General features: G+C 36.1%; 1 protein-coding gene across 2 annotated transcripts in view; it reads left to right on the top strand.

Annotated features, from left to right (window-relative positions):
• LOC121367838 (phosphatidylserine decarboxylase proenzyme, mitochondrial-like) overlaps positions 1-19,108 on the top strand; it is a 64,765-nt gene that overhangs the window by 18,207 nt on the left and 27,450 nt on the right. The window lies entirely within an intron of this gene.

Genomic DNA, 19,108 nt, shown 5'->3' on the forward strand with positions numbered 1-19,108 from the left:
CGGACCACACAGATTTTGAGAGGAAACCCGCTGTCGCCACTTCATGGGCTACTCTTTCAGATTAGCAGCAAGGGATCTTTTATTTGCACTTCCCACAGGCAGGATAGCACAAACCATGGTCTTTGTTGAACCAGTTATGGATCACTGGTCGGTGCAAGTGGTTTACACCTACCCATTGAGTCTTGCGGAGCACTCACTCAGGGTTTGGAGTCGGTATCTGGATTAAAAAACCCATGCCTCGACTGGGATCCGAACCCAGTACCTACCAGCCTGTAGACTGATGGCCTAACCACCACGCCACCGAGACCGGTCATTTTGACAAAAACACGACCTCGAATAGCTACATGTAGGTTCCGGCTTGCATGTGGTGTTGTCTATCAAAAACCGCAAACTTTGACCCCACTGGAAGTTATTTAATAACATTTACCGATGTCTGCTAAATCTGTAGACTTGTAAAGCTTTTGAAAATAAGCCATATGGTCCTGTATTTCTGAACGTGCATTTATGGTATATTCCTCAAATTAACAGCAGGGTTTATAATTATTAAATAACATGAATATATCCACATTAGTTATTTAAACGAGATAGAAATACTATAAAACCTTTAAAAATTAAACCAAAAAAACCCTGCAAAACAAAACAAAAAAATTCATTAGGCTACACTCAGGCCCGAATTCATTTTTTGGGGGTTTTCCCCCAGTTAATAAATAAGCTAAATAAATCTTTATATGTGTTTGCTTTCTGTCTGGCAATCCAGCTGTTTACCTTCAGTCACCTGGAACTGGGCAAAATCAGACTAGGCCTACTTGCCTATTTTATGTGTACATTGTGAGAGCAGTGTAATATACTAGTATATTTAAAATGATGGAACAAATAAAAACAAAGAGGAAATCTTTTATTTTCAGCAGATGTTTCAACCTGAAAAGAAAAGAAAAATCAATTAGATCTGCTCAAATTAACCAAATTAAAAAAAGGTCGAAACGACCCTACATGGGGGTAAACTGACTCAGTTAACAGTACGAATGGACCCAGGTCGAAACGACACAGGCGATCTAGTAACGGGCAAAACGACCTGTTACCTTATTTTTTAATACAAAATAAAACACCATTGTCAAAGTGGCTGCACAACAAGTCGAAATGATAAATCATTTTATTGAACATGCATTAACCTACATACTGAAATGATACACACAGTGTTTTCTTAGTTAATAGGTCTATGCTGTTAGTTGCTTCTACCTGTGATTCCTGATTGGCAGGTGTGTATTTGATTGGTAATCAGATGAGCCAATTAATTGACACTGTCTAGACACAAAAATACATACTGGTATTTTGTAATAATACCTGTCACCCCTAAAATGGTAATTGACATGGTAAAACTATTGATTAAGTAGATTTTTCCATCTAAAACCAAATTAACTGACCAATTACGTATTCCCAAAGAAAAGAAAATTATCACTTGGGTATCATGGGTTCTCATTTTTGCTCCAACGTAGCATATCAATAGGCCTAATAGTGTACATTTTTCCTTTGGATTATTTAACAGAAAAATACTATAACCCCATTTTGTTCCATTAATGTAACTTGAAATATATTTAAATAGTTTATTATATTATCACATCATTTATGTTGTTTTACAAGTCAGGTTGATCAAAGAGAAGCGCCTTGTCGAAAATTACTGCGTTTGTTTACACTGTACATACAGGAGATGGTCAGGAGCTGACGTCACTTTGCCCCAAGCTAGCTGTCCCGGTCACCTCGAAAAGAAAAGAAAATGGCTGCCCCCAGTTAGCAGGAATAATCACGTTTTTTTATTAACACTAAAGTTACACGTTTTTCATTTGTTAAAGTGTCAGTATGTGTTGGTGGTCTGGGTATGCATCTTTCCAAAAACTAAGGCTCCTGTTTTAGTTTACTCTCCTTTAAAGCAGACTAGCACCCACAGAGTGCAGAAAGTGTTGTTAACTCTTAATACAGCATGCAGGAATAGCCATGTGCTACAATTTCCATTACCAACTAAATGAACACATGTTTTGAATTGGAGTAACACTGAGACCTAGCAAGTTATAGTTTGTTTTGTTTAACATCACCACTAGAGCACATTGATTTATTACACCAGGTGAGTGTTCTATAAAAAATTCCATTGACGTTGCTCCAACAAATGGTGTGGAAATGTTTCAAGGCTATACTATTTTGCATAAACAGTACAACCACGTTTATGACATCCTGGTATTTGCTGTATTGTGACAGGCTGTTGGGTCGAAAACTATTTGTTATTAACTCTTTGGGGGGGGGGGGGGGGGATGGGGGCCTTGGGTCCACTGAAGTGTGTTCAATTCAATCCTTCGATAACCCCTTTTTGTGTGTCATAGGCTAAAAATCACTGTTACATCTATCAAGTGTTTTTCATCAAGGCATTTCAGAAAAAAACAAATTACTATTTAAAAATGGGTCATGTTTGTTTTTTAATTAACTGTCAGATATATTAATGTAAACACTATTTCCTTCCATACATCTAATAAAAATGTGTTTTTACTGAGACACTTTAATCTATTTTGTCTTGTAGGAAGGGGGTGTCGTGCATTACATATGAAGAATGTACATGGGGAGGGGGTACATATGCAAAAATTTATTTGTTTATTGTAAAATGGATTCAGTCCATGCTCCTAATTGTATTCAATGTACTTTTCAGCATGGAAGATCTTTGTACACCGGTACATGCAGGTGGGGGAGGGAGTAATGATTAAATGTACAAAAAGTGTACATGGGGGAGGGGTGGTAAAACAGTCCATAAATACACTATGGATGGCCCCCAATTAGTAGTCTGAAAAACCTCCTGCCTATTTTACAGTGACAAAATGGTACACATCTCTCCGCAGAGTTACTTGTGCTTTAGAGCTGTGTGCTCCACATGCTATTGAGAGGGGTGAGACGTAGCCCAGTGGTAAAGCGCTCGCTTGATGTGCGGTCGGGTTGGGATCAATTCAAGTCAGTGGGTTCATTGGGCTATTTGTCGCTCCAGCCAGTGCGCCACAACTTGTACATCAAAGGCCGTGGCATGTGCTGTCCTGTCTATGGGATGGTGCATATAAAAGATCCCTTTCTGCTAATCGAAAAGAGTAGCCCATGAAATGGAGACAGCAAGTTTCCTCCCTCAATATCTGTGTGGTCCGTAACCATATGTCTGACGCCATATAACCTCAAATAAAAAATGTGTCGAGTGTGTAATTTTTTGACGGAAAATTTGAAAACTTTGTGGTGGAATTGACCAGATGTGTCATAACATCTAGTAGTTAGCACACTAAACATTTTGGCACCCCTTCCCCCTTTTTAAATTTCTATATCTGCCCCTAACATTAATAAAACAAACATTTATTCTTCTTTTTTTGTGTGAAGTTCATGGTATGTGTCCTTTCTTTTAAAATGCTACATGCCATTATTTTAAAGACATTATACAGTAACACCATATTTCACTTAGCACCAGAAAAGAGGGCTCCACTCAGCTCCACAGTTGTTTCTGGACAAAAATCCTATTCCAGTTGTGGATGAGACCAAATTTCTGGGAGTTATATTTGACAGGAAGCTCTCTTTTGTGCCCTATCTTAAATATGTTAAAAAGAAGGGCTTAAAAGCTCTCAATATTTTAAAAGTTATTGGTAATACAGAATGTGGAGCAGACCGAAAGGTTATGCTCCGTCTGTATAGATCTCTCGTAAAGTCAAAACTTGACTATGGATGCATTGTGTATGGGCCAGTATGCAAGTCTTACTTGCAGATGCTAGATCCTATACACAATCAGGGCCAAAGGCTTTTGGTGCTTTTAGAACATCTGTAGAGAGCTTGTACGTTGATGCCCACGAACCTTTGTTGGGTGCTAGACATGCAAACCTTTCTTTGCAGTATGCCAGCAAGACTAAATCATTGCCAAAGCATCCAACACATCAAGCAGTGTTTGATAACAAATATATAGTCTGTCAAAAAAGAAATGCATAGGTGATAGGGAAAGAAGAGAAGTGTTTGATTTTACAAAATATAGTTTTTTTTGTATAATGTTGCTGAATGACCATGTTTGTTATGGTTCCTGGAATGGGACAGTATGCCCAAATGCACCCTAAAACTAATTTAATGCACGTTGTGCAACAATTCTAGGAAATCAGCGTGAAATAGTCAGATTTTGGCGAATGCACGTGAAACTTGGGGAAAAGATTGGGGTAGTGATGGGTATTAAAGCTGCAATGCTCGCAATGATGCCTCATTTCCATTTCGATGTAGACGAGGTACAACATGCCAAGACTAAGCCTGCCGAATCGAAACATTGCAATAGGCCGCCTCCAGTTAAGTCAATTGCAGTCAGCAGTCGCACACCACATGAACCTCCATCAGAGCACCATTTCACATCTCTGGGACAGGTACCAGCAGTTTCAATTAGCTGAAGACCAGCCCAGAAGTGGAAGACCTCGCATAACAACTGCAGCACAAGATCGCTATATCCGGGTTCTGCACTTGCGTAACTGAACTACCACAGTAGCGAACACTGCAAGAATGTACAGGGGTAGAACTTGTATCCTGTGATCATCGGAACCCATTGGAAAACAATTTCAGAATCCTGGTAATAGCTCTAGTGGATCATGTTACATGATACTGGCTTTATGTAACCTATCACTATGTACCTGTATGTGTTGTAGGCAGCCCATATCACAAAGTTTATAATCAAACTCTGTGGCCATTTCTTGTAGTGGCAGCATTTTTGTATCTTAGTCATCTGGGCCCATGCTTATAAAACTTTTTAGAGTCTAGACTCAATCTCTAATGAAGTCACATGCATACAGTTTGTATGGTGTTGTCATGACATTAGTGTCTCAGAGACTATTAGATTCTCGAGTCAAGATTCTAAAAGTTTTATAAGCATTAGACCAGGTCGATTTTATATGTTCCACTCATTTATGCCTTCACTGTTCTGGGGGCAGGATAAAGCCCAGTGGTAAAGCACTTGCTTGATGGCTATCGGTCTAGCATTAATCAAACATCAGTGCGTCCATTGTTCTATTTCTTGTTCCAACCAGTGCTCCACAACAGGTATAACAAAGGCCATGGTATATACATGTACTATCCTGTCTGTAGGATGTTATATATAAAAGATCCCTTCCTGCTAATCGGAAAGAGTAGCCCATTGTGTGGTGACAGTGAGTTTCTTCTCTCATCTGTAGTCGGTACCATGTAACCATAAATAACGTGTTGAATGTGTCCTTAAATAAAACATTCGTTCATCACTGGTTTGGACAGGAACAGAAAACTTTTTCTTTTGAGTACAACTATATTTTTGAACATGTTCAGGAGCAGCAGAGTCATAGAGTGATGTGACAAGGTAATGGGTTTCTTGTCTCACCACACAATAACACCAACTGTTCCACTTACCATGGGAACGATTTGAATTATTTGGACTGTGCACCTATTGTGTTCACCAGAATAAACCAGATAGATTCTATAAAGTTATCTTTGATGCCTATTGAATATCTACATATACATGTAGGTGGGTGGGGTTTTTTTTTTTGCTTTATTGTTTTTTCTACTTAACTTTCATAAAAATAAATCCAAAACCCCCAAAGTTTTAATGAGGAGGTTTCTTTGTTTTTATTCTGTATGAAACATAACGATTAATTTCTGACCTCTGCATTTGGCTTTTCTTATGGCTTTGTAACTGAATTCTTTCACACTTCTTTTGTATGCCTATTCTGTGATGCAGCCTATTCATCACTCCACGTGTGTGATGAAGATGGAAGTTGACATTCTGAATCCCAATCAAATGTCCTTAATCTTCGTGGACCAGCCTTTGTTCATTGGTAGGGGCAAGAAAACATGCTGGAGGCAATAAATAAACTAATTAGTACAGCTTTCTGTGCTTTAAGGTAGTACTAAACCAAATAACTTCTGACTGGGTCAAAGTTGGAGGTGCACCCAACTTTTCATAGAGAAGTGAACACTACAAATCCTGTGATTGGTGATAAATGAGAGTGTGTTGGTTGTAAAAAGACAAAAAAAACGATTTCATCGGGGGGGGGGGAATGCAATTTTATTTCATTTAGTACCACTGTGTCAAGTAGCCTTGTGCTTGAAACATGTATGGGGTACCTATAAAAAAAAGTACTGAGATTTCGTGTGGAACTAAGATAGTCGTAGAAATGAGCTGGACCTCCAATTTTTTCTGATTCACTTTACGGGTGAGGGGTGGTAGTATTTATATCCGTGGTGTTTATGTCAATTGATACATTGTAGGTAGGAATTTTAGCCACATATGTTACTATTGTCATCTATGGGATTTGATTTGGTAGTATACACTCTTAAAGGAATGCTTAAGCAAGGCTTTTGGACTGGTATGCATACTCAAAGATATATTATGCACATTATTGCTTAATATCAACAAGTATATTATTATATTTAATTAATAAAACAGTTAAATGTGACAGCTATTAGATATAACGGGCACAGCCATTTTGTTCTATTCCAGTGAATACGCCCTCTGGCGAGCTGGTGGTTAAGTAATACTTAACGCGTAACGTCAGAAATGAGCCTTAGAACTAGAGAAACACAATCTACCTGGTTTTTGCGGGATGATAAATAGTCATACATTGCAATGTTCTGTAATAATATACATCCCAGTAAGCCAGCAGTAAGTACGATGTATATATTATTTTTCAAATCCGTGTAGTTTCGCCTTAAAACCATTTCGAACCCTGTGTTGTTTCGCCCTTAGACCCATTCACCCAGGGTTGGTTTTTCTAAATCTTATTCGTATCAAGTCGTTTCGCCCCAATTTTCAGATATGTAAATTATTTCATTGAAAATATTAAAATGTGGATATTTTATTAGCCAAGGATTACATGTTGTAGCCATAAATAATTTTTTTTTTAGCAATTGGCTAATTTGGCAGTGGACAGGTTGAGCCCTGCCGTACCCAAGCCTCAGGATTTCAAATTTCGTGGGAAATACTTTTTCAGTTCTGTATTCTGTGATCATCGGAACCCACTGGAAAACAATTTCAGAATCCTGGTAATGGTGGATCATGTTACATATACTGGGTGACAGATTTTCACTTCCATCATTTTGATGACACATTGATGGAAACAGTAATTTCTGTGAAATTTTGAAGCCTTAGTATACTACTCAAAAGAATTTAAGGGTCAGATGATATTTTCGACATTATTTTCTGAATGTCAATTATATTAGCTAGACCATAATGTCACGCATGGTATTGTTCCATTTTGACGAAAGTGGGTCTAAGCAACCCATAAATGAATTAAAATCCACTGTCATTGACACTGTCGACTAGTTCTAATGGCGAAAACATGCTTACATTTGCACGTAAATTAGGGCGAGGGCGAAAGTGAAAGGTCTGCTAAGTGCCCATACTTGCTTTTTCACAAAGCTCTTCATTTGCACGCTTTGCACGTGTATTCCATGTTCCCAATGCTGAATTTCCGTATAATTGGATCTTGCGTTCGTGTACGGTGCACACTCCAAATTCGACAATGGTACGACTTCAACTGACTATCGAAGATCGAGGAAGGGCTATTGCTTGGCTTCAGGATGGCAATACGCAAAGAAATGTTGCTCTGAGACTTGGTGTCAGTCAGAGTGTCGTTGGCCGACTGTGGCAACGGTACCAAGCAACGAATTCTGTTCGAAATCGTCCACGTTCGGGAAGACCCCGAAGCACTACAAATAGAGAGGACCACTACATCACCAATATGGCTCTACGTCAACGCACAACCACTGCACGCCGATTACGTGACAATCTGCGGACTGCGACTGGAACTCGAGTGTCTGATCAAACCATACACAATCGTCTGAGAGCCAATAATCTACGCTGCCGTCGCCAGGCTGTTCGACCACCACTCCTACCACGTCACAGAACGGCCAGACGTCACTGGTGCATGCTTCATCTGCGGTGGCAACATGTTCAGTGGGGTCGAGTGATGTTCACTGATGAGTCCAGGTTTAGTCTCCAGTTCAACGACGGTCGGATTCGTGTCTACAGACGTCCTGGAGAGCGCTTTGCTGACGTTAACGTTAGACAACGTCACCGGTTCGGTGGTGGCAGCGTCATGGTGTGGGGCGGCATCTCTATCCACCACAGGACCCCCCTCTATGTGGTGGATGGCAATCTGAATGGAATCCGCGATCTGAATGAGATTATCCGGCCGTTGGTTCTCCCAGGCCTTCAGCAGATTGGCGGCGGGGCAGTTCTGCAGGATGACAATGCCAGACCCCACTGCGCCAGGGTGGTAACGGACTTTCTCAGACAACAAGGTATCGCCAGGATGGATTGGCCAGCATATTCGCCTGACTTGGCCCCAATAGAGAACGCCTGGGACGAATTAGGCAGGAGAGTTCAGGATAACCATGCCCCTCCGGTCAACCTTCATGATCTGGGTCAACTTCTTATGGCAGAGTAGCAGGCCATTCCCCAAGAGTTCTTCAGACGTCTGATCAACAGTATGAGGCAACGATGTGTCGAGTGTATTTGCGCCAGGGGTGGATTCACACACTATTAAGCAAATGTTCTAATGTGTAAAATCCATGTTTGACAACCTTCAACTTTGACAGCATGTCATGTGACTTTCTTATATACAGTGACGTTTATTTGTGGTTTTTTGTAAATATGGAACAATAAATAAAAAAATTGGTGTAGTTTACATCATCAATCTAATACACTCTGAAACTTATTTGGTTATAAATTTTTGACCCTTAAATTCTTTTGAGTAGTATATTTGTACATCATTTAGTTTTATTGTTATACTTTGATCAAAAAAGTTAAAGTTTGTTTTGTTTAACGACACCACCAGAGCACATTGATTTATTAATAATCGGCTATTGCATGTCAAACATTTGGTAATTTGACCAATTAAGTCAAAAGGTGAGGTGTAGGTATTGTTTTTCCTATGGCGGTAGCAGCATCAACTTTTGCATTTGGTTAAATATTACGTTTTCGAGTTTAGCTTCATTTTGTAGAAGCTGTAAGTTCTAGATGAGTGAAACTTGTCTTTTTATCAATGCATGTTGGCAAGATTTTATATTTATTAAATTAATTTTTTATCTTTTTCCTTATTTTTACAACAAAAAATAAAAATTAGATTAATGATGAATTTTGAATCACAAATTATTTCTTTTATAAATTAATTAAAATTTCAGTTAATTTTATTGTGTTATTAACTTGGATTAACATCTATGGATGCAATTATGAACAGCACCAAATCAGTTTATGGTAGGCAAGACATTTAATTCCATGGACATCCTGTATTTCACTATGTAAATTACATTACAAGTATGTAATTTGCATTTAGTATTTTACAATACTTTAAATAATACAATATCTACATTTGTAATTTATACACCATACCATAGTATTTTTACATTACTTTAAAATTTTAGTATGTATACATACAGTCATACTGTATTTTAAACTTTTTAAATTACTTTTATATTTAAGTAATACATATAATTTGCATTTAATATTTTTACAATATTTAAATATTACAATATCTAATTTATACATCACACCATAGTACTTTTACATTACGTTTAAATTATAGTATGTATACATATTGTATCTTAAACCTTTTAAATTACTTTTATATTTAAGTAATACATGTAATTTGCATTTAATATTTTTACAATATTTTAAATATTACAACATCTAATTTATATATCATTATATATCATACCTTAGTATTTTTACATAAGTTTTATATTTTAAGTATTTGTTTTCTTTTAATTTAACAAGTAGGCCCTTTTATTTTCTCTCATAAAATCTCATAATGAACAATTGATTCCAGTTATCTGAAGGTGCTGTTCAGTTAATTCCAATGGTCAAAAGATAACTTAAATGTGATTTTCAAGGCTGAGTGTTTTCTTGATACCAATCTTAAATCTGTTTTGTGTGTGTACATGTATGTGTGGGACGAGGGAAATTTCCCTTCCTTGCTGTGTAAAGCCTTGTGGCCACGGCTGTGACCTTCAAGCACTGTACCCCCATTTACACCGAACTACAGTGCTGGGCCTCACCTGATAGGTGATAATATGCTTAGTATGCATTTTTACATAGGTACATGACCTTTACTAGAAAGCGTCTTCAGTGAAAGAGTACTCATTTACATATTGATATTCAGAAACCTAGGAAATTTCCTCTGCCTCCTGTGAATAAGATGGCTTTGTAGCTGTCACCTTCACTATAATCCAGATAATACCAGTATTTGTAGTTTAACTGAATGCAACAATTACATTGTATAAATATGTCTGAAATTGAGCAACAAATGAGATTGAAATAACAATTTAAATAATAATACACATCTCTGGTGTAATGTAGATACATGTAGGTGTGATTTTTCACCTTTTTATGTGATTTCAGCTTTTGTCTGTTTGTTTTGTTGTTGTTTTTATCAATAAAAGGTTTTTCACAAACTAAACTGGATTTGAACTAAAATGCAGGGCCCAATTTCACAAAACATCATAAGCCTGGTTATGTACGTAAATGTAAATCTACAACTAAACTACAATTTTTATTACTATTATAGTACAATAAATATAATTAAAAGTACACATATTTCATTTTCTTTTGTCATTAAAATACTACATCTTCTGTAATGATGTAAATTTCTTGTAAATGTATGACCTGTATAACTGCTAGTCGCAGACATAACCTTACAATGTTTTGTGAAATAGGCTCCAGAACATTTACCTTTGTTTTCAGTCTTTTAAAAGGTTCACTTTAAAAAGTATTTTTAAAGCAGCAACAAATCTGTGATCATATATTTGCATTTAAAAAAAAAAAATTTTTATATAAGATCTGTTCATTACCAGAAACTGTTTAAAACTGTGAAGTAATAATCTTGAGAATTCATCATAACTTTTATCAATAAACATCTTTATCGAAATGTTAGTACAGATTTATATGCTAAGTAATCACTTTTCTAAAGTAACATAACTGTTATTAATTTAAAAAAAAAAAAATTTATAGACTTATTGTTAAAAGATATAATGTTTACCTTTCAAAGTAAAAGTTAATAAATTATTTTACAGGAAGTTGCCATTTTGCAACTTTGTTATAACAAATTTAAGTATAAAATGTCCTTGGTGTAAGATTAGTACATATTTACATATTCATTTCTTATGGGTTAATTTAAATAACTGTTAATTACTACTGATTCATATTTATCAAGGACCTGAATGCATAGTAAAAGTAAAGGTAGGTTTTTTTTTAATGACACCACTGGCTATTGGATGTCAAATACTTTTTACTTCCAAAACACTGTAATTATAAGACACCAAATGAACTCTGTAATTAATTTCAGTTACAGGGAATGTCAATTCAGTTGTTATGAGTCGATTAAAGGTCTCTACTGATTCATCCTTTCATTACACGTACACACCAGAAAGTATTTTGTTTTCGTCAATTTTCAGATGTGTAGAATATTTCTTTTGAAATTATCATAAGAAAACTTTATTAACTAAATATGAAACAGTGTGGCAACTAGCTCAGTGTAAAAATTAGCAACTGGCTAAGTTGTCTATGCATGGGCAGGGTAATCCCTAGTAATGAGTATTGTGTCAACCAATCTCATTTGATTCTTTTGCAAATAATATGACAACCAGTTTAAAAAGAGAAACTATAGCACATGATCATATAATTATTGTGTAACTTATATTGCTGATTATTTTACAGCTGAAATTATTGTCCTACATTGTCCATTGTATTAAAGTTGATCATTATTATTCTACCCTTGTACAGATACTCGAGTCTTTGAGACCCCACATTGGTAAAAGAATCAAATTAACTTTTCAGACTGGTAAAATGTGTATTTAAAAGTTCATGAATTTATTAATCAAAATGACTTTACAGACTGGGTATTCACAAATATTCAGTTTGGAACAATTTTGCATATTGTAGAAATGTACGTGTTTAAATATTATAATCATTAACTGTCATTAAATAATTTGTATTTTGAAGTCATGAGTCTGACCCACTACTTGTAGAAGACACTGAAATATAATGATGATGTAATAAAACATGGAACGTGGTTATCATCATATCACTGTTGAGCTGACTTTTCAAGTCTCTAAATATCATACTGGTATATGGGGTTACATGCAGCCAATACATTGTCATGCAGGCAACAACAAAATGTCTCCAAAGAATTAGATATAGGTGCATTGAAGAAAACCTGTTTGGCCAATCCAGGCCAATCCAGGCTTTAAAAGCTTTTTATGTAGGCTAATGAATTCAGTGAATTCAGTCTGTCCTAGACTTCATCACAGGCAAGATGTCAGTGGTTGGGTTCAGGACAGATGAGGCTGAATCTTGATTGAATATAGATGCAGCAGACTGTATATTGATAGGGTGGATGTTCTGGTCTAAAAAAAACTAACATATACTGAATGCCAAAAGAAGCTTTACACATTTAAAATGCCATATGTTCCAAAGGAGTTATAGACCTTTCTTTTTTCTTTTTGTTTAAAAAAAATATATTTTATGCTATCAAATTCTTTGAATAAGATAACCCAATAAAAGTTGCAATCAGTCAGGTTTGGCTGGAAACTTTGTTTTGCACAAAAAGCATGTGCACAATTAAATTGAAGTATGGAAGTGGCTGCTTCATACTGAATGTTAGCCATTTAAAAAAAACTTGTAAAACAGATCACATATTAAAAAGTGTTAAATGTCTAGTTTCCGTCAAATTCAACAGAAAAACACATGTTTCAATACATTTGGAGCATCAAATCAGAAGGGTGAGTCATAATCAACAACCCCACACTCTGCCTGCATTGCAAACAGTGCTGAGACATAGGGCCTCCACAAGTCCAAAATATTGGACTCAAGTATTCGAGGGTCAAACTCAATCCGGACCCGATTACCTGACACTTTCACTAGATGATGATGAGACTAAGGAATAGAGTAAAATAGCACTGTGCATCTTAATGAACATGGATGCCAAATCATGCTATTATATTGCATTCCACACATTCGACTTGTTTTCCCTCCATGTCTCACAGCCCTATACTGTAACCAGCGGCAAGCATATGGTAAAAGGCAAAAATGATGTAAAAAATATAATTAAATGAGAGTGCTCTTCCTAGTACGGATACTCGAGTCCTGTGAATGGACGCGAGTCTTGCTAGACTCAACCCGTGTCTGAGTACTCATGAAACCCTACTGGGACAGTGAATGACTTAATTACCAGCAAGTTTAGTTCACCATTTACATTAACTCTATACGGTGACATCTAGCAGTGTTATTTTGAGCTAATGGTGAACAAAGACATTATTAAAGACACTGACTCATCTGTTTAACTGAGTTATGAATCTCTTCATATACAGATTTTCCAACAGGATTTTAATATTTATTTTTACATCGGGATGAGTAACTTTGTTTTTATTTTGAAAATATGATTTTTTTCTTTTTCTTTTAATGAAATCTGGTTTGATATTATCATTGTTGCAAAAAAAAATTATATTACAAGAATTACTGTGAAAAATATTAAATTTGTGAGATCCAGTCCAGTACAGGAGAGGAGTAGGAGATATTTAATATCTATAACAAAAAAAAGAAGCTTAGCCTGTTAAGGATTGGTTTAAATTTATCTCATACTTTTCCTTCACGAAGTCTGGTAACCTGTCAAGGCCATCAATTAAGTCTAGTCTGCCATTTTATGGGGTTTTTTTACTCAGGTTTCCTTATAGAGTGGCTGCTAAGATAATCAGTCCAGTCTGCCTTGGTTTGAGTTTGGATTTGTTCATGTTCTGGAAAGATTAGAGTGTCATGACTCACATTCTTTGTCCATCCACACTGGTTAACTACAGCAGGGTCTGGAGTACAGAATTCTAGTGCTGACTGCATAGTTGGGGCTGCAGCTGCTCTAAATGTAAAAAAAAACATTTATACATTTTCTGAAAACTAATACACTTGCTACAGACATTGTGAACTTGTGGGAAATGCATATATATACATTTTGTGTTATTTGCATTCAGCCTCTAGTAACTATATTTATACTGGTTTATAGTAGTTTAAGTGTGTTAAAACACTATAAAGAAAAGGAATGTTTAATAACTCCTCAGCACGTTTTAAACTACATGTACAACTGTTTGGTTTCTAACACACAGTTGTTTCAACTCTTGAGAAAAAAAACATCTGTAGTTGCCATATATACTACTCCTAATGCACAGGTTTGTGGGATACTGTTTATCTTACAACTCGTTTAGAGAGTATTCAACTCGCTTTCACTCGTTAGATACAACTTGTAACATAAGTGATATCCAACTGCCACTCAAGTAGATTTCTCTATGGGTCCATTGAAGTGAAGATGATCTGCTTACAGCCTTTTCATTTCAAAAAATTGCCTCAGCAAAAACAAATCTTGACACTAAATTAGTTTGCTTCAGCTAAAATTGACTTTGCCTCATCTATATTAGAATCTCTTCTGTTAAGTTGCATCAACAAAACAAATGCTGATGCTAATGAATTTTACCTCAGCTTTTACATCAGCAGTGCTGAATGCCAACTCGAATTGCAAGGGTTGATCCAATGACCCTATCACCCTAGCTAACCATATAATGAATAATGTTAAAAATAATATGAAAACATTATTATGAACTTTTTTTGAAACAAATTACTATCAAAACTGCATGTATTGTAAGCCCAATTGTTACACTATAGGTAGAATTGCACATGTTTTACCTGTGTCAAAAACGGAGATTTAACCTATTGAATTTGATTGAAGTTTGTTAAGAAATATTTTTATTTACACTAAGATTTTTTGCAAAAACATGTTTTGGGAGTTGGTATGGATATAAAACTTAATATGTTTTACTATATGAGTTTTAATATTCATTGGCACCTTTTTGACACAAATTATAATATAATAATTTAATAATAATATAAATAATAATAATAATACATTTTATTTCAGATCCTTGATTCATAAAATACATAGATTTATACATTGAAATGTAAAACTAATTTATACAGTAGAGTGTTCCAGAATTTTTATATAATGACTTGAACACGCAGATGTGCATGTAGCTCATTTGTGCTGGCTTCCATTCTACTCTTCAGCCAATTAACATGCTGTTGAGAGAAGTAACAATGCAAAAAAACATTTATGACTAACAGACATGCTACTTGCTACAAGGTTGATGTTGATAATCAGTATGCATTATTTATAAGATATGTTAAGATTGTTCATGCATTATGCCCTCAGTATATAAATTACTACAATAACTTGCAAAATTATAATGGTGTTTTAACAGATTTTGCAAATCACAGCCACAACATTGTATAAAGCACAAAATGTTCGCAGTTTGTCCTGACTTATCTGGTTTCACTGTAACTGTACAGCAGTTGTTGTGACATGTCCGGATGACCACTCCTGTTGGTCATCCGAGGTATAGGTGCAAGTGGTCATATAGCCTTGACCAGTGGCTATCATGTTTATGGCAGCAATATAAGTAGAACACCATGACAGTATTTGGCCTGTGCATAACAGTGTGTTGGTAAACACTGATGTTCTGGTGGTGATGTGGAAGTTGTTGTGTATTTGTAAATAATCTAGCTTGTGCATAAATTATGATATTTTGACTTGATACGGGATATATAGCTCAGTGGTAGACCCCTTGGTGACTTGCAATTTGGGGCATAACATGGATCCCCTTTGGTGGTCGCATAGGTAAATTGAGTTGTTGTTTTTTCCTCATTATACACCCAATAGCCGATGTTTATTTTTCTGCTGGGTGTCATTAAATATTAATTCATTCTCCTCATTCAAACCAGTGTACTGTGAGTGGTATATCAAAGGCTGTGGTATGTGTTGTTCTGGATGTGGGAAAGCGCAGTTCCAGTTTCATATATGTGTAATGTTTTTAAGCAATAAAGTTTATCTTATGTTATCTTATCTTATTAACACCACAGCTCGTATATCAAAGGCTGTGGTATGTGCTATCCTGTCTGTGGGATGAATGAATGAATGTTTAACGACACCCCAGCACGAAAAATACATTGGCTATTGGGTGTCAAACTATGGTAATGCAAATAAATAAAGTGATGATCAACATCAACATAAAAATTCAAGGTTCAAACAAAAACAGTGTAAAGAACTGTGCAAAAATACAAATACAAATATCACAGAATTTTACGGACACCGAATTTTACTCTAAATTTCAATTTGTGCTGTATTGGCCATTCTCAAAGAGAATGTTACACCCCTGCACCACGGTGAGGTTACAGCACGCGCAGGGGATCTGTGGGATGATGCATATAAAAGATCCCTTGCTACTAATGGAAAAATGTAGCAGGTTTCTTTGCTAAAGACTGTCAAAATTACCATATGACATGCAATAGCCAATGATTAACAAATCAATGTGCACTAGTGGTGTCGTTAAACAAAACAAACACAAATATTGTCTTATAAAAGATCGCTTGCTGCTATTTATCAGGAGTAGCCCATGTGGTTGCATTTGGATCCGTGTTTCAGTCTTACAGACTAGTAACAGTATGTTGAAAATTAAACATGTAAATCGCAGGTTTCTCAAAATTGAGAGAACAATCGTTTTATTTGCACATCACTCACCCAAGGGGCAGGACGTAGCCCAGTGGTAAAGCATCTGCCTGATGTGCGGTCATTCTAGGATTAATCTCCGTCAGTGGACCCATTGGGCTATTTCTCATTCCAGCCATGGTATGTGCTATCCTGCCTTCTGTGGGATGGTGCATATAAGAGATCCCTTGCTACTAATGGAAAATTGTAGCTGGTTTCCTCTCTGAGACTATATGTCAAAATTACCAAATGTTTTACATCCAATAGCCAGTACATTAAAGGCTGTGGTATGTGCTATCCTGTCTATGGGATGGTGCATATGAAAGATCCCTTGATGCCAATCGAAAAGAGTAGCCCATGAAGTGTCAACAGCAGGTTTCCTCCCTCAATATCTGTATGATCCTTAACCATATGTCCGACACCATATAACTGTGAATAAAATGTATTGAATGCATTGTTAAATAAAACATTTCCTTCTTTCCATCCAGTAGCCGATGATTAATATCATCAATGTGGTCTAGTGGTGTTAAACAAAACAAACTTCTGGGGGGTTTTAACTGAAAATTGCGAGAAAGATCGTTTCATTTGCACATTACTCACCCAAGTCTAATTTTGTATAACCTACATGTATCTTTTGTTCACATGTTACATTTACTTTTAGGACGTCATTTACATGGGTTATGCAAATTTTCTATCCTCAGAGGTCTGAATATGCTAACACATTGTTAAATATTGTTTTTTCTTTCTTGTTTATCAGTCAAATTGCATTCATTAAAAAAAGTAACATGATTCATCACTAATCAAACGGTTTACACTTCCAATGTAAGATATAATTTTGTATCAACCTATGCACAGTTTAGGTGGACTTCAATATTATTTAAATTTACTTCATAAATAATGAAATTCCCATTACATTCATCTCATTCATCCAGCTGTAGCAATGCAAGTTTATTCATATCTCAGTGAACATTAAAAAATACATCGTCAGGAAATGTCATATCACTATATATTGGTATTTTGTGTTATTGAGGGTTATTGTTTTAGAACCAAAACATAATTTAAAATAAAATATGAACTTTTAGCATTATTATTAGTAAGTGTGTTTTACATTTAATTACAAGGATTGTCTGTTCATCTGGGTTTAAACTTAAAAAAAATAATCATTCGCAAATGTGTATTAACAAGAAATAACAGACAATCTTTAATTGTAATGTCTGTAGTTCTGCATAAATTAACCCTGTGTGTGTGTGTGTGTGTATATATATATATATATATATACATACATACATACATACATACATACATACATACATACATACATACATACATACATACATACATACATACATACACACACACACATACACACACATATACATGAACCAACATCACTTAATTTAAAAGTTAGTTAGGAATTGGATTTAGGACAGTGGGTTTTTTTGTTTGTTTTGTTTGTTTGTTGGGGTTGTTTTTGTTATTATTATTAGTTGAATCAGTGTGCCATAATTATAGGTATATCAAAAGCTTGAGTGTCTAAAAACAAACATCCCTTGCCTTCCTCTCTTCTTATATTGCCTAATGATGCTTGGTTACTGTTAGTAATGCATTTGTTCTGGTGCTTCATAGCAGTTTCTATTTGGAATAATAATGTTTCTCTTTCATGTTGAAAAAGTCAATATTGCTGATCTGTCACTAACAGAAAATGAGAGAGACTCCCACACAATAGATCTAAAGGGCAGTTGTATACTACTCAAAAGAATTTAAGGGTCAAAAATTCATAACCAAATAAGTTTCAGAGTGTATTAGATTGATGATGTAAACTACACCAAAAATTTAATTTATTGTTCCATATTTACAAAAAAACACAAATAAACGTCACTGTATACAAGAAAGTCACATGACATGCTGTCAAAGTTGAAGGTTGTCAAACATGGATTTTACACATTAGAACATTCGTTTAATAGTGTTTGAATCCACCCCTGGCGCGAATACACTCGACACATCGTTGCCTCATGCTGTTGATCAGACATCTGAAGAACTCTTGGGGAATGGCCTGCCACTCTGCCATAAGAAGTTGACCCAGATCATGAAGGTTGGCCGGAGGGGCATGGTTATCCCGAACTCTCCTGCCTAATTCGTCCCAGGCGTTCTCTATTGGGGCCAAGTCAGGCGAATATGCTAGCCAATCCATCCTGGCGATACCTTGTTGTCTGAGAAAGTCCGTTACCACCCTGGCGCGGTGGGGTCTGGCATTGTCATCCTGCAGAACTGCTCCGCCGCCAATCTGCTGAAGGCCTGGGAGAACCAACGGCCGGATAATCTCATTCAGATAGCAGATTCCATTCAGATTGCCATCCACCACATAGAGGGGGGTCCTGTGGTGGATAGAGATGACACCCCACACCATGACGCTGCCACCACCGAACCGGTGACGTTGTCTAATGTTAACGTCAGCAAAGCGCTCCCCAGGACGTCTGTAGACACGAACCCAACCGTCGTTGAACTGGAGACTAAACCTGGACTCAGTG

The sequence above is a fragment of the Gigantopelta aegis genome, chromosome 3, assembly GCF_016097555.1.
Source record: "Gigantopelta aegis isolate Gae_Host chromosome 3, Gae_host_genome, whole genome shotgun sequence".
In the NCBI taxonomy this organism is placed as follows: Eukaryota; Metazoa; Mollusca; class Gastropoda; order Neomphalida; family Peltospiridae; genus Gigantopelta; species Gigantopelta aegis.